Here is a 15,473-nt window from a genome sequence, read left to right as displayed (position 1 = left end):
CTGGAAGGAAAAATCACTTTTAAAGGTGACCCACAGAGGTAAAACCAGCCCAAAATGGTGCTCGTGTGCTTCTTTTGCCCCTGGGTGACACAGGAATCAGTCTGGTGTTTACAGTGTGTGGGCTGTAACATTTGGGAGAGCAGGAAAAGTGGGATTAGAGCTCCAAAGTCTTTTCCATGCTTTTGCTGATCCCAGTGGAGCATCCTGTGACCCAGCTGGAGGTGAGAATGTCGAGGTCAAGAGCAGAGGTGTGTCCTGTCTTGTAGTAAAGATACAGAAATGCAGCTCTTGGTCAATGTGTTTAAAACAGGTGGAATGTATTGTGTAAAAAAAACCCCAGAAAACAGTTAAGGGATCTGTTTCCTCTTGGATGTGCTTTTCTTCCACGAGTCTTTTTTATTTATTTTTCTTTAAAGGAAAGTAACTATTGAAAATCACTTTGAAACGTGTTTCATGTTAGTAGAGCAATAATGTAGGTGGTGATTGATAAGATTTATTGTTTCTGGGTTTGTGTTATCTTGTGATTCTGAGGAAAGCTGAATCTTATCTGTTTGGTGCTGTATAAACACTTAACAACTTCAGAGAGCTTGTAATGTAAGCAGACGAGAAAGGCAAAGGAAGAGAGGAGAAATGTGCAGAAAAGTGCCTCGTTCTAAGGCCACAAACCAGATTTAGAATAAAAATCAGATCTTCTCACTACAGCCCGTTTTTTTTCTATTCCATGGGGTATGTTGCTTTTGTTATTCAAATATGGAGAAACTTCTCCTTTTCCAGGTGAATGAAGGGCAAGGGGAATGAGATCAGACAGAAACTCAGCATACAAGGGAAAAAAAAAATAAAGCAAAGGAATTGTACTGATAAAGGTACTGGTTTTAGATAAATTCAACATGTGACATGCCATTACTCAAATCACAATTCTGTCTTTATTTCTAGATGCAGTAAAATGGGGAGAAGGATTCAGATGTAAAACTACAACCTGACCATGCATTGAGGAGGAAACAGCCACATGTACTGGTTAGAAATGCATATTTCTATTTTTAATTCAATATTTCTGGTTTGGATGTTGATTTTATTTGCCTCTTTTTCTGAGCCATCACAGTTCATTGTAACCATTCTGGACCCGTTTGATGCCATTTCTGTCTGGAAGAAGCTCTCTATAAAAGCACAAACACGTGTGTGTGTGTGTGTTTGTGCATTTAGGTGTGTTCTGGAATGATTCCCTGTGATTTTAATTCCCTGGAGGGTGTGGACATGCTTTGAGAGCCTGACAGCTCCGAGGTCAGATGGAGCTTGTTTGTCTTCTCTTTTTGCAGCTCAAGCAAACATTGGTTATTGTGCGTGGAGCCGAGCCCTAAGCCTGGCTTTATCCTGTTGTAACAACTAATTGGTGAGGAAATTGTGATTTTACATTTTAAAAAGCCCCTCAGTTCTGGAGAAAAAGGTGCTGTGACCATTCTACCCTGATTATTTCAAGGTCAGTGTCCCCTTCTGCTCTGCAGCAGCTGCTGGTGGCCATCAGGGCAGGGATGGATTTCCTTGGATTTCCTAAAAGTTGAAGAGAAATAGCGGAAGAGCAGGGCCTTTGTGGTGGCACTGCCAAGCACTGTTCAGCAGGGAAAAAAGGCTTTGGAGCCCTGCAGTTATTTATGGCTTGGACCTGTCCAGGACAGTTTGTTTCCATGGGATTTTAGTGCCCAGGGACCCGTCCTGTAGGGAGATGTGCCTGGAGGAAATAATCACACTGGCAAAGGGGTTCTGTATGCTTGTTTAACTATTTTAAAATCCTATTCAGAAAAAAAAAAAAAAACAACAAAACAAAAAACCCAACAAAACACCTCCTCTAATTCTATTTTCTTTCTGTTTGTGGCTGCTGAAAAGGGAGTCTTGGTTACCAACATATTCATTTCCCATGAAACTTTTATTAACAGGAGCTTCAAGGTAAAAGCTTTGTCTATAATGGGAATTATTTACTCCATAATTTCCTTTGGAGCTGCTATTTTTTAGGATTTTGTGCTCTTCTCACTGGCCTTGGCTACTGTAGAGGGCAGGTTTCTTATGTATCTGCTGAATTTCATTTTGAGAACTTCTGTGGTCTGTAAAAATCAGAATGATAAAGTTATTGACAAAATGAAGTGTCTCTGGATAGTGTTTAAAATGTTTTAGAATTTTTTTAAAATTCTTTTCTTATACCCACTGATAAATGGATTTTTTCCATTACAGACAGTGATTGTTCCAAGTAGAAAATAATTTACTAATTTCTGATTAACCCCAGCTAATCAGGCAGGCAGCAGGATCCAGCTGCTGTGTAAGTCCAGATCTCCATAAAATCTGGTTATGTTTCCATTTATCTCATTGTGGGAGCAGCTCTGAATGAAAAACTGACTTCCTGGTGTGTTTGGGAGTTAGCTGAGAAACTTTCCCTCTTTCCAGACCATCCAGCTGGAAAGGCCAGCATGGAAGTCTGGATGGTTTTGGGGTATGAATGAAAAAGAAGAAAGATTTGCTCTGCTTTTCTTGGGGGACAATCTGTGTTGTTTCTTCTTGCACACCTCCAGAACCTTCTCCCACCTTTTGTCTTTTCTTCTTGCTCACCTCCAGAACCTTCTCCCACCTTTTGTCTTTTCTTCTTGCTCACCTCCAGAACCTTCTCCCACCTTTTATCCCCAGCCCTTCTCTCTGGGAGGGTGTCCCATGGGCTGAGCTGTTCCATTTCCAGGGAGGAGCACGGGAAATGCAGGTGCAACATTCCAAGTGCACACCTGAGCAGGTTCCTGTATGGAATCACAGAATCGTTTAGGCTGGAAAAGACCTTTAGGGCCATCAAATCCAACTGACTGCTGAGGCCACCACTAGCCATGTCCCCATGTCCCCAGGTGCCACATCCACGTGGTTTTTGAATATTAAGGAAGTGCTAAAGTGCTGCAGAGCTGGAGCTTGGCTGTGCCTGCAGTGTGGATGTTTGGAACTGGAATATTTCTTGCCTTTGGGTCCCAGCTCCAGCCACCCACTTTAGTGTTTTTGTGCTGTTTCCTCTCTGTCTGAGCTGTTTCTCGGGGCAGGGATCAGCCTCGTGACCTCCCTGCCCTGCATGACCAGAGAATGAACCCAGAGCCATTCAGATGGGGCTCCAGACTGGAGTTAATCTGTGCTGCCCCACAAATAACTGCATTTACTCACACAGGGGCTTTTATTTATGCATTTCTCCTCTTTGTCAGAGAGAGGAATTGTAATTAAGATTTCATTGCGAGATGAACTCCCTATATTTAGAGCATTATTGGTGAATATATTACCTTTTAAAAGATATTTGGCAGTGGGAAAGTTGATAATCGTTCATTTTCATTGAAAATTCAGGGCATGATATGTGAAGCTGTGTTTATGAGGAGGGTATGTGGTCCTGTCATTTTCTACTTGCTTAAAAGCTACATAAGTGGTTGAGGAAGCTCCCATCCTGAGGAGAAGAAAGGGCTCATTAAAAAGATTAGCTCATAGAGAACAAATTAAACTTCAGTGCCCTGCATAAAGATTATAATAACTGTAATAATAAATGAATTAATAATGCATTAAAGGGGAATTCCTCCAGTCAGCTTGTCACACGCTTATCCTTGAAAATTGACTTCAGCGACGAGTGTCACATGAGCTAATGACCTTAACTGATGGATTTGGGATTTTTCCACACTCCAAAATCCACTCAAACCCATATTTCTATATTTTTGACAGTTAGTTTTCTGGATAGAGATGAAATCAGTTGGGCCATTTGGTGCTGCAGGCTGGGTAAGGGAAGCTCTAGTTTTAACCTCAGGTAGTCAGAATTGGTAAATCCTGAACCCTTGGAAGGGGAAAAATTGGCAATCCAGGGCTGGAGGCTGCACAGCTGCACCAGAGGTGAACATCTTGGGCTGATGTGGGATACAGAATTTATGTAAAACTGCCACAGAGTAGGTTTAGATCAAATATTTGGAAGAAATAATCCCCTGGGAGGGTGGGCAGGGCTGGCACAGGGTGCCCAGAGCAGCTGTGGCTGCCCCTGAATCCCTGGATGGGGCTAATAAAAATAGCTAATCAAAATAAATTTGAAGGTTTTGTTCTCACTGTTATAAACATGAAATTATCAGGATTTAGGAATTAATTACCAAGTTCAGCACTGAAATAGGAGGCATCCATAGGGTTTTAATTGAGGAATTGATGCTGAGGCATCTCTAGACAGCAGAAAAGTGAGAGTTTGGGGATTTCTGCTGTCTCCCCTGGGTCAGGGCTGAATTTCTAATGGTTATTGCACTGGGGAAAAATTGAATTAAGAGAATTGATTCAGACATGGTAAGCCAAAGCTGGTTGTAAAATGCATCTTTAGGCACCTGGGTACCTTTAAAATTAATCCATTATTCACTCCTGAAACTCCAACCTGCTCCTCTAAACCCAGGCACTGCTGAGAATGGAGTTTATATGAGCTGTGAGGTGGTTAATTTTTAGAATAATGCAAGAATTGAGGCTGGAAGGGACCTGGGGAGGTTCAAAAAGGAATCTGTGGGTTCCAGAGATTACAGGGAACACTTGCCCTATTCCTACAGGATCATGGAATGGTTTGAGATATCTCAATCCATGGGCAGGGACATTTTCCAGTTGCTCAGTTTATAATGATGATGTCACACTGGTGCTTCTCTGTGTCCCCAGTTACACCTGCAAACAGGTATTTGGAGGTGTTGATTTAACACTGAGCGCTTTGCCTGTGAAAGACATGAAAGCAAATTCCTTCTGGGATGCTTTTTTTTTTTTTTTTTTTTTTTTTTAATTTGAAAATAACTGAATATTCATCTCTAGTGTTTTGTTGCTTTTATTGGAAGGGTATTTTTAATAAAAATCTCATTCAGTATAAAAAGGACAACATCAATGAGGTTCTTATCAGTGCTCTGCATCATGTTAATACCAGAGCCAACAATGAGTTGTGCAGGTATTATACCAGAACAAAGGAAATTATTCCGGGGATTTTATCAGAGAATATTTTGAGTTTGCTTGTCAAGCCATGCAATATGTGCTCTGCTTTATTTGCTGGCTGGTGTCAGAGCAGCTGAACAGTTGCTGGAGTTTGCACAGGGATTCTTTTCTCTCCCTGCACTGGTTTGCTTTGGCACAATATTTGATTCACGCCAGGAAAATAGTGAGATATCAAATAAAAGTGCTGCATTAATACCTGGAATTGTTACAGCTCATGCCTCTGCCTCATTTGAAGTAGTCACTCGGGGTGCTGGAAATACAATCCTCTTTTCCAGCAGTGAATTGTGCTGGATTTTGGAGCCGAGCAGGGAAAGCCCAGGCTGGCAGTGGTAATGAGAGAAGCACAGCCCTGCGTGCTGGGCTGGACCTGCTCCTCCAAACCTCCCTGACTCCTGCCCAGGACAGCAGAGTGCTGAAGTGTTCTTAAATTTCCAGTAACGAGCCTGGGCTCATTAGCACTCTCATCAAATGGCTTTCAGTTGCTATCAGTCTGACTTGGATTTGAATTGATGACCTTGAGATAAAAGCTTTTTATTCTATTACCCATCTCCTGAGCCATCAAGCCTTTAATATGCCGTGTAAAATCAGTTTTCAGATGGTATTTCTTTTATATAATGTCATCATTTGTTACTAATGATGTCTGATTTTGGGTGCTACAAGCTATAATTGTGCACAATAGTACTTTTGTTATTCCTATTATTTCAGATTTATCTGCTGTATTACCAGATACTTGTAGACACAGAGAAAATAGATTGGTAATAGAGTGTAATCCAGTTTTATATAAACGAGTTAATAAAATCACATAAACATACAAAGTTAAATTCATCATCAGCAAAGCTCATCAGTTACTTTAGTAAATTGAAGGATAAAATTCTGCTTTGATGCTGAAATAAGCTTTACTGCAAAATGCTATATGGGACCACCAAATGTATGGAAAATTAAGGAAAACTGAGTAAGAATAGGTAATACAAACATCACAGTGAAGGAAGTTTTTTACATGCCACCCTTTTCCTCCTGAAGGCTTTTCCCTGAGGATAATATGGAGAAGATCATGTTAAAAACCCAATGTACACAGGAGTGTTAGAAATGTAACAAGGGAGCTTTTCCTATTCTGGTTTTATGTCACTGTGTTTGTTTGGAAAAGATCAAACTGGGAGCATTGGGATCAAGAGGTGCCTTTAGGGAGGGATGCTTTGGGAATTCTCAGGTGTGGACAACTTATTGTCCATAATTGATCTGGCTTGAAGGTTTCCAATATGAATTTGAAAAGGAAGACAGTGCAAGGCTGGTGCTGCAGCAGTTAGTTGTGCCAAATTAAATGGTTTTGTTCCAGAGGAGACAATAATATTTCTGTAGGATGTTATTTATTGGGTTTTGATGCTAAAAATAAGGGGTAGAATGCAAATCTGGCCCAAACTTGAAGGCCTGAACTAGCTGAGCCCTCTGGCCCCAGTGCATCCCCTGCCTCCAGCAGAGGTGGGTGTGCCAAGGTCATTTTGGAAGCTCCCAGCAATGGGTCACAGCAGCTTTCTTGGAGATAAAGTATGAAAATGATCAAGTGTACAGCTCAGACAGCTTTCCATACTGTCTGTCCTTAATTTCCCTCGCAGTGAATTCAGGCAGCCACTCCTGGTGTTCCCAAAGTACAACTGATTGGAGCCTTCTTAATTAAACCCTGCCGTGTGTTGGAATATTGCTGCCATGTCCCTTTTCCAGCTCTCTCTTTATGGGGTGAGCAAACATCCTCCTTTCTAGGTCATGTTTTCTGAATCTCGCATGGATAATTACCTCCTGTGTCCTGTGCTTAACATCTGGTAATATTTCCCCAAACACCACTTGTGTCTGGCAGCAGCCTCTCCTTGCTGACTCACGCTTGGGTTTTATCCTTTCCAACCTCTGTTCCCACTGCCTGTCTGAAAAAAAAAAAAAAATCATCTTTTAAAGCTTGCCCTTGGTTATTTCCAAATTAAGTAGGACTTTGACTATATTTTTATTAAATTATCTTCATTATTTCAGATTGTTTTTCACCAGAAGTGTTGTCCTGTCCTGGTGAATCTCTCTCACTGTGTATGACTCATGAAAATGTGGGGTCAAGTCAAAAACTTGTGCTGGTGTGGGCCCTCAATTTGGAAATGGAAAGACAAAAAATAATCTTTGAGTGTGTTTATTGTCAGTGTAAACTCACAAGTTGCTGAATGGACCTTGCTGTGACAAACATATTCTGTTTGTCTACTCAAAATATATCACATCTAATTCCCTCCTATGATAGGGTAATTATCCTGAATTAAAAAAAAAAAAAAAAAAAAAAAGGAAAGATCAGGTTGACATGATTAGAAGTTCACATCTTGGCAGTTTCTTCTCACTTTATATTCCTGGAGGCACTTAAAATTTAATTGTTTATTCATTTGTTCCTGGGTCTTCCAGTGATCTGAATTTAGGCTTATGGAGCCCTCCTTTTTCCCATTTGTAAAAACAACTGCTCTGTTTGACCATCTCTTGCCCTCAGCCATTCCCAGAGAGTGCTAAAAACGAATTCCTGCTAATTGAAAGAGAACTGCAGCAGATGCAGAAGTATTTCAAAAGGAATTTAATCCTTACTGACTTTTCCAGCTGTGTCTTACCCACACAGGCCTCAGCTCTCTGCTCAGATTGAAGTCCAAGTCCAAGTTAAAATGAATCCTCTTAAGGGTCTGGTCACTGCAAAACATTTTTTTTTGTGAAAAAAGAAGTTAAAAAAAGATGTAGAAAATGCCAACCTTTTGTGATTTGCAGTTCTTTCTCAGGTAGGTAAGGAACTAACGTTGCCCTTTACCTTTACAATCCCTTCTTGCAGGCAAGGTAGGAAGAAGGGAACTTGTCACCAAAAGTAAAAGGTTCTTTTGTAAGTGACCATCTTTATTTTTATCTTTTGATTAATCATGGTTAATTCAGCTATTGAAGGATTAGAAAAACTCATTAGGATTTATATGAACGACTTCTTATTGCTTAATTAGTCTCCATTAGTTGGATTGGAAGACTTGAAGATCCACATTTCTGCATTACTCACCCAACCACCATAACCAGGCAGCTTTATTATTATTATTTTTTTTTTTTAATAAGTGCACTGCAGGTGTGGTTATGTTCTCCTATTGCATTTCCCTTTTTTGGTGTCCTTATGTGTGATCCTCACTCAGGTCCAGGTCTGAGTGGAGCAAATTCAGTTTAACAGCAGCAGCAGGAGGAGGAGGAAGAATTGGTTTTGGGCAGCCCAAGCATCCAACACAGAGGACTTAGAGGGGTGGGAAGGGTTAAACTGGAAATCTTGCCCATCTTGGTGTGCACTGGGATTTTTGGAGCTTGGTAACACTGCACTGTTTCTCTTGACAATGGCAAAAGGTATATTGGAATAATAAATACATGGTAAATATGATAAATGTATTTAAAAAGAATAGTGAGCCACACATTCTGAGATCCTGTCAAAAATTGCAGCCTGTTTTATTTTTTTTGTTATGCTTCAATAGTTTATTCCAAGTCTTGCCCCTGCAGATTTGGAACGTTAATGTATTTCATTCTGCTATGAAGAATATTCCTCTTTTCTGCAATGCCACCTTCCACTTAGGGATTTCTGAGACAGATGTGATATTAAACTACCTTCAGTCTTGTGCTTTGGAATAAAAGAAATAATTTAAAAGCAAAAAACAACACAGTACCCTTCAGAAAATGGAAATACAAATTCATTTTCTGAAAGTGACTGAGCTACTATTGAATTATTTTCTAGATTCATTATGTGACAGAATAGAATAAGAAAATGTCAGAGAATGGAAAGCGATTAAAAATGAAAGAATTAATAGCAAAAAGTAGATAAGCAAATGCTATATATGCAGATTTGCATCCTGTGACGTAAGGAGGATTACAGAATTAATTTACCAATGGCATTTATTTTGGAAGCCAGTTCAGATAAATACCAAAGTCAGTGGGGCAAACCCAGAAATGTCGGTTAAGAATAAGGAAAAAAAAATGTATTAATTTTTTTCCTTATCAGGTAAAACACTAAGCTAATAAAAAATAGGAAGATGATCAGTCTAGCAATTAGAATTGCATTTTTCTCTGAAGTTGTGGTGCCTTGGAAGGCCTCAAAAAGCGACGGCGTGCAGATGGGATTTGTGAGGCAGACTTGGCACTGCCAGGGTTCCATCTGGAGGCAGCAGTGACTGCTGTGATGTGCTGAGGAGCTGCCTTGTTCCCTGAGTCCCAGTCTGAGTCCCAGTTCTGACACTGATCCCTCCTGGGTGGGACTCCTGATCTGGATGGGATTCCCTGAGCTGAGGTTTCTCCAGGAGAGAACAACCCCACAGTGCCTCTCCAGCCATTCCCTTGATGCTCTCAGTTTTACCTTTCATATTTTTATAAATTCTGCACTGCATTAGTGTGTAACTCTGAACTCCATACCAAGTGTTCCCAGTTCTCCTCCCAGCTCAGGCACACAGAACAATCCTTTTCCAGCCCCACAGCCAAGGACACGCTGCAGCTCCAGCCCCAAAAAGTGCAAACAGCAGCGAATGGAGGAGAGAATCTGGGAGGATGGGACTGCAGAACCTGGAGCTGGGATTGGACAATGAACCCAAGATGGAAATGGACCCAAACTGATAAAAGTGTGAAAACTCCTGACCCAGGGTCCATCTTGGGTGTAGCCATGGCCAGGCTCTTGTGCTGCCCAAGGTGAATCCTTTGAAGGGTTTTTAATAAATCCCTGCTTTATTCCTTTAACTCTCTCTATTCCAGGGAGCCTCTCCAGGCATCCCCCTCCCTGTCCTGGGGCTGTGCCAGCTCTGGCAGCACCAGCCCTGCCCTCCTGTCCCCAGCCAGGTGCTCTGTGCTGTGCCCACCTGTCCTGCCTGTGACAATGCTCGGGTGGTGACAAGGAGCTGCTCACACAAATTGATGTTTGCTGGGAGCTCTTCTCCCCTCCCTGGCGTTCACTTCTCCCTAGGGGTGCCCAGGATGGATCCCAGGATTACACCCTGCCTAAATCAACCCCCTGGCAGCCACAGGAGGCTTGGGAGTCATTGCAGCTCCCATTTCTAAAATTTTTCTTTCAGCTTTCTGCTGTCTCCTTTCATATCACCTGACAGAGATGTGAGAAATGTCTTGGGGATTTTTCTTTAAATGCTGCTGAGCTATTGACATGTTCCCTCCAAACCCTTCCTGTCAGGCCCCATCATAAATTGCTGCAGTAGAAGTTATTCCTGAGCAGCTGTAAGATGGATCGTTGTTCAGTTGTACCGACAGCCCTTGGGTTTTAATCTGTTTATTTGGCTGTACCATCTCCTGTGGCTGCCTGGAAATAGGATTTCCAAGCAGGCAGATACCTTTTGGAGAGTTCTCACTTTGCATATTTCCTCATGTGTCCATTTGAAAAAAAAAAAAAAAAAAAATCAATTTCTTCTTAACATTTCCGTGCCGAGCTTAGCATTTTTTATCCTGCCAGAAACAAAATCATTGGTTGTGTCTGAGTCTGGCAAAGCAGGGCAATGAGTTATTGCTCAGTGGCCTGATGCACCTTTTCCCCTCAGTGTCATTGTTCCTCTGTCCCTGCCCAGGGCTAAGGGTAAGCACAGGACAGGAACTATTCAGTGCCTGGCATGATTTGGATGGAATTTATTATCATTAGCAGGAAGAGTAAAGCCAGTTGCCACACGAGCTCATTCCAAGGGAATTATTTCCATACATACATTTAGGAAGAGTCAGCCACAAGTGCTGCTGCCTCATTAAATTCAAGGACTTGGGTACTGTTTTATGGCTCTCCCAGATTTTAACAGCCACAGCTTCTCCAAAGGCTCCTGGGATGTGAGGGATGATTCTGAGAAGGATCCTGGCAGGATCCCTGCCTGGCTGAGGGCTGGCAGTGGGAGAGGGGCTGCTGCAGGTGTCAGGGCACTGGGATGGATGGAAAATCCACGGTGGGTTTTCCCTGGGGAGAGGCTGCTGAGGGATGCCCAGGATTCTGCCTGGAGGTCACTTGGCCTTGGCTGGAGCTGCCAGCAGGTCTCTGCTGTCACAGCACGAGCTGTGTCTTGGGGACAGGGGTGAGGGGACACCCACTAACGAGGGACTGAGCCAGGACACAAAGGGACACTGTCTGTGCTCATCATCCCTCATTTGGGAGTTAATGAACGAGACACGAGGGCTATGAAACCTCTGCCACTGGGCAAGGAGAGCTCTCCACAGAGTTCTTGCTGCTTAATGATTTCATTCCGGGTTTGAGGGGCTCCTTGTTGCTGTGCAGTGGTTCTGGGCAAACTGGTTTTGGGGGAGGGATTGAGATTTTCAAGGAGGCTTCATGCCTGTGTTAGAGAAGTGCTTATTTTTCTTAATTCTTCCATGAAATCCTGCAGATTAATGATGCAAAAAAGGCTTTTTGATCACCTGTTGAGCTGCTGTGTCCCTACAGGGTGGTTGTTTTCATTAACCAACTCGGGTTTACAATTCTACAATGCAGATTTATGTTAAAAAGTTAATAATAACCCTAGAGCACAAAATAACAGGGAAAGCAATTCTCTCCAGGTAATTAAAAATCGAGCCTTTCTGACAAAACAAGCTATTCTGTAACCTGTGAACCTAAAAGGCTCTCTTGGTTTCCTACTACCTGACATCCCCAGTCCCTGCATGGGGCAGAGCTGGTGCCTGTTCTGCCTTCCCCAGCAGCAGGAGATACTCCAGGGTTACTCACAGCCTGTGCTCTGCACAGCCTGAGCTGCCAGCAAATGGGCTGAGATTTGCCAGTCAGCTGCTCTCAAACAGAATTTGCAATGTCTTTTTTTTTCTCAGTGGCTGGAATTTCTTTCTTTTGCAGCTCCCCTGCTTGCCAGAGGTGGAGGATAGCTGGGACAGGCTGTACAAGTGTAAGGAGCCTCATTTCCTCAACAAGCTGCCCCAGAAAAGAGCTTTTTTTTTTTTTTTCCTCTGCCAGGGGAAAAAATAAAAAACAAAAACCACCTGTTCTCATTAATCCAGTTCATTTCAACATTATAACCTTTATCCCCCAGTCAAGATGTGCAGTTTTTGCCAAACCCCTGCTCATCACACAGGATTTTCATCTCTCTCTGAAGGGTTTGTATTGGAGTTTTTATCTTCAAGAGTGTTGGAGACTTCTGGCAAAGGGGTGTTTCTGGGGTCTCCCAGCACCTCTGGGTGCTGGTGGGTGAGGATGGGTCAGTCCCCAGAGATTGGATAATTCAGCATTTCTCAGTAAAACTCTGAAAGCCCAGCCTGGCATTGAACAAATGATCATTTCACCCTGAAGATGCTAACAGAGACATTTTTACATTTAAAACCAGCATTTTGGGAAGGAGTGGCTTTACCAAATCTTTCTGTATTTTAGCCTTGCCAAGGCACTCGTAGATCACCAAAAGAGCCACATTCAGAAAGCACTGGCAAAACTTTCTGCTTGTTATTTCTTTGTAATGAAGAGCAGTTCTTGATGCCACTCATTAAAGGATTTCTTCAGCCAAGGGGCTGGAACACGGACATTTGTCTCCCTCAGGGCTGCTGATGCTTTTGACAGATTTTTTTTTTTTAAGTTCCCATCATGAGCTGTAGCCTTTGGGCTCCCTGAGGATTGCTGGCAGTGGCCAGCCCTGAAACTTTATTTTCCCTTCTTGCAGGAGGTGTTAAAGGACAGTGAGAGAAGGTTGCCTGGTGTTAGGATTCACCTGAGCTTGGGTTTCTCGTGGCACTGGTTCTGCTCAAAGCCATTCTCCCACCTGCAGGACAGGTGAGCTGGAATTCAGAGCTGTGTCTGGGGGAAAAGTGGATCCCACAGGAGGCAAGGACCAAGGGCTGGATGCTGGATGATTGTGCCACAAGGCAGAAAAGGAGTGTTGTGCCACCGGTTTGGGGACAAATACATCAGGAAAGGATCGTGTGTTAAAGGAATTGGGATTTTTCTGTGTGTGTGTGTTTTGCTGTAGAGTGATAGAACTGCAAAGAACAGAGATTTCCATTAAAAAATATCAAATAAACATCACTGATTCTTTGCCTTGCTGTGAGTTAAGTGTCCTTTACAGGTCCCAGATGTGTATTTATGTGTAGAAAGAATAAATATTGTATTCCATGTTCTCAGGTAGGAGCTCTGCCATCCAGAGCACAGCACCTGATCCTTAGGGGCTGAGCATCCCTGCTCCATTACTGGGTGAACATTTAGGAATATTATTTTGATATTAATCTCTCCAGACTTCCATCACTTCATTGAGAAGTGTAACATAAGGAATTAGCTTAATTAGTGATTAGGGATTGTTAATTTGTAACTGTGTCTTGTCCAGTTCCCTGCTGAGTTGTCCAAATTAGTGGCCTGGATGCCCTGGATATTATTTACTTGTGTTCCAGCAAGATATGGCACCAGATCTCCTTCATTCCTCTTCCCTTGGGTTTGCATGAATCATCAGATTTCTCTGACTCAGTTGGGTTGGGTTTTTTGTTTTTTGTCTCCAAGTCTGCCACTTTCACCCATCTGCAATCACTGAAAAGATGGATAAAAGTACTTGCAGGCTTTTATCTCACCAGGAAGTTGCACAGAAGCAGCAGCCTGGTGACGTAGCAAAGGCAGGTGCACACTGACTTCTGCTAGAAAATTCAGAATAATCAAAAATCATTTACTGTTTGGAAATGTAATTAATAAAAAAAGCTGTCATACATCAGAAATTGGTGCAAGGTCTTCTGGTGAATCCTGAGATCCTCCTGGAAGGAACCTGGTCCTCTCTGGAATTTGAAGGTCCAGGGTTGAAAAATGAAGATGTAGAAATATTTCATTATGATCTAAGAGCAATTGTGTGAGAAGCCTTCATAGCCTAGGATGGACTTGTTGGAAGTGATCTTACTTGAGTGTTAATTATTTACACACTAATTACTCAGAGTTTCACGGTACTTTCAGTAATTTGGCTGCATAAAATTTATTGATAAGCTAATTTTAACAGACCCCCCCCCCCCCCAGAAAATTAAGGCAGATGTAGGGGATAGGATGATGATAATTGTAAAAAACAAACAAACAAACAAACAATCTTTGGAAAAGTTTCTGATAGATCTGAGAGCCAGAGACAGAAGTGAGCAGAACCGAGGAATGAATTAAAAAAATTATTTAAAATATCATTTGCTCAGCTGTAACAGATGATGGAATTTATGTCTTTCTTGGCCAAGTTCAGCTGACTCCCTTTAAGAGGAGCTAATTGAGATAGGGCAGAAGGACAAACTCAGATATTTTAGGATCACCCTTTACAAGTGCCACATACAGGAAAATCTGGTGCTAAACGCTTTTCCCCTGATAAATGCGATTCTGCTGCCATCTGATCCATATTTCCAGCACCAGGATGTATCACCCTGCAAATTGCAAAACTCGGGATTAAGAAATGCAGCTTGAAAATGTGCCAGCCCAGCTCCTTAAAAGGCTCCCGGAGAAGATGAGTCAGTGCTTAAATGGCCACTGAGAGCATCTGCAGAGCATTTCAGGTTAAATCCCCTGGGACTGTCGGGATTCCTTGGGGAAGCTGCTCTGGGGGGCAGAGGCAGCAGAAATCCTGGAGGGAAGGAGGTGGCACCAAGCCAGGAGGAGCATGAGGGGACAGGAGAGGTGCCAGAGCCATCCAGAGCAGTGAGGAGGAGGAGGAGGAGGAGAAGCACAGAGGCTGCCCCAGGAAGGTCTGGAATTTCTGAACTGTTTTTGGGGGTCTGGTGGCTGGTTGGTGTCACCAGAAAGGGGCAGATGTTGGTATTGCCTGGCTCATGGTGTGCAGGGCAGGGTTTGGGGGCTGTGGTGGTGTCTCTGCACTTTGGGGGGATGTTTGTGCTGTGTCCCCACAAGACTGAGTTGTTATTTTTTGGTTTTGTCTGTTTTCCACCTTCTCTTGGTCTCTTTGCAGTTGTGTAGCTCAGAGCCTTGGTTATTGCACATCTCGGTGTAAGGTCAGGATTTTTGTCTACAAAGGCAGGGTTTCTGATATTCCACTCTTAGCCCAGATGTTTTGTGGGCTTTATTGTTGCTGTTATTATTTTTTTTTCTTTTTCTTTTCTTCTACCTCTTAACAAACCCTGCTTGCTCAATCTCTCAGCTGTGCCTGATGTCCCCTCAGAGCTGAGACTTGTTTATTCTCAAGTGCCTGGTGCTTTCTGCTTCTTAAAAGACATCTAAAACAACCTTTACTGGAACAATTCCTTTTACTTTTCCTGCCTTCTGGGTCAGAGAGGAATGAGATTTTTTTAACCAGATGTTTGCTGCCCACATGCACCGGGTTTCCTTTGCTGAGTGTGTTTGTGATACAGTTGAGCTTTGAAAAAACTCAGATTCGGGTGCTTTGTGGGGACATTTTAGGAAAGTCTTGACTTCCTCTGCTGAAAATCAGATTCTCTTCAGCACTGCTTGGATTTTCAGAGTGTCCCATCCCAGCCATTTGGAAGGTTGGACATTCCCAGCTGGCAGGAGGAGGTGCAGTCCCCAGGGCTGTGCAGGAGCTCCT

At 42.7% G+C, this 15,473-nt stretch overlaps 1 protein-coding gene across 4 annotated transcripts in view; it reads left to right on the top strand.

Annotated features, from left to right (window-relative positions):
* The window catches only part of CHL1 (cell adhesion molecule L1 like), a 127,824-nt gene that overhangs the window by 29,744 nt on the left and 82,607 nt on the right, over positions 1-15,473 (top strand). For 2 of the 4 annotated variants that reach the window (XM_014873744.2, XM_088171247.1), the window contains exon 2: positions 934-1,014. The gene's annotated coding sequence lies outside the window, so the exon portion shown is untranslated. Of the gene's footprint in view, positions 1-933; positions 1,015-12,632; positions 12,743-14,470; positions 14,659-15,473 lie in introns of those variants that run through there. The other 2 variants (XM_088171245.1, XM_088171246.1) reach the window with 2 other exon arrangements.

The sequence above is a fragment of the Sturnus vulgaris genome, chromosome 11 (assembly GCF_052056855.1).
Source record: "Sturnus vulgaris isolate bStuVul1 chromosome 11, bStuVul1.hap1, whole genome shotgun sequence".
Lineage (NCBI taxonomy): Eukaryota > Metazoa > Chordata > Aves > Passeriformes > Sturnidae > Sturnus > Sturnus vulgaris.
The sequence above is the reverse complement of the archived record's forward strand: the minus strand, read 5'-3'. Positions and strand labels throughout refer to the sequence as shown.